This window comes from Cyprinodon variegatus, unplaced genomic scaffold (assembly GCF_000732505.1).
Source record: "Cyprinodon variegatus isolate N-32 unplaced genomic scaffold, C_variegatus-1.0 Scaffold370, whole genome shotgun sequence".
NCBI classification, from domain to species: domain Eukaryota; kingdom Metazoa; phylum Chordata; class Actinopteri; order Cyprinodontiformes; family Cyprinodontidae; genus Cyprinodon; species Cyprinodon variegatus.
In genome coordinates, this window is record NW_015150823.1 from 389050 (window position 1) to 390465 (window position 1416).

Here is a 1416-nt window from a genome sequence, read left to right on the forward strand (position 1 = left end):
TGCATTAAGAATAAGCAATATATATACAGTATATCCAGGTATATACAGTATATCAAGATAAATAGGATTAAGGTGCAAGTGTACATGTATCACACACAATGAAAAACAAAATAAAAATAAGAAAAAAAAATAAGAAATAAAAATATGTACAATCCAGATGGCTTATATACAGGGGGATTTACTTTTACATTAAAGTGTAGTAGGTAAGAAACAACGGTGAGGTAGTGGTATGACTATTATATTCACATATAGTTTTATAGCTGCCTAGTTCAAATGCTTTGGTACTCTACCCACCTCTGGTTAAATGAACATTCATCCCTGTAGTTTCTGTCACACAGTTTGACTTTGTTGCTGATTAGCTTTCCTGTCTTTTTTTTCTCTTGATTAACATTGTTCAACAGTGCAAATGGCTGTAAGTAAATCTTTATTGCTATGATGCTCTGAGAACTGAAATGACTGCTGTATTAATGCATCTATAATTCTATTTCCCATATTGTGAATGTTTGAATGTAATATTTTTAGTCAGAGCACCCTAACTTCAGGAGGTTCCCCAGCGGGAGCCTCATCCTAAAGGCCACCACTGCGGCTCTGGGGTCCCAGAACGTAGCCCAGAGGGGGGCCCTGAGGGCCAAACCCGCCGAGGAGGTGGAGGCACATGCCCGCGTCCCCCAAGAGGGTGGGGACGTCCTCAACGCCACCCTCGTCCTCAGCTGGTGGACCCTGCAGTTCGGCAACTATGTATTTAATTCACTTTTTAAGTTATTTATATTTCCTTTGAGATGATTAAAGTAGTTATGATTTGATAGAGGTACGCCAGACACACGTTCCACTGGCTGCTGGAGAACGACGTGGACTACGCCGTCCTCCTGAAGGAGCGTGAGAGGACAGGGTCTCAGTCCCCCCTCATGGCCAACAAGGTAGCATTTAATCTGTCCTTCAGGGCATTCTGGTTCTCCTCAGTTCTGATCCTATCCTTCGTACTTGTAGGACGGCCTCCTGCACTACGCCTGCTCATACCTCGACTTTGCAGAGGCGGTAAAATTCCACCGGGCGTTTGAGGAGGCGAAGGAAAAGTCCCGCCAACCTGGCCAGGAGGGCCAGGCCTTTGTTGGCTTTGGGGACTTTAAATATGAGACCCTGAGAGCCTCTACAGCTCTAAGGACCCTCAGAAGATCCGGTATGAGAGAACGATAGAAACTGTGTGTGCTTTGCCTCTGCTGGGATGTCAGAATCTGCTGACTCTTTGTCTCACCCGCTCAGGTTTGTCAACTATCTGCGCCGGACGTCAGCCATTCCCGGTTCCCAAAAGGAAAAGGCCATGGAGTACGTCTGGCGCAGAGACAAGGAGAGGGTCTCCTCCACCACCGCGGCAGCCTCCACCATCGCGGCAGCCTCCACCATCGCGGCAGCCTCCAC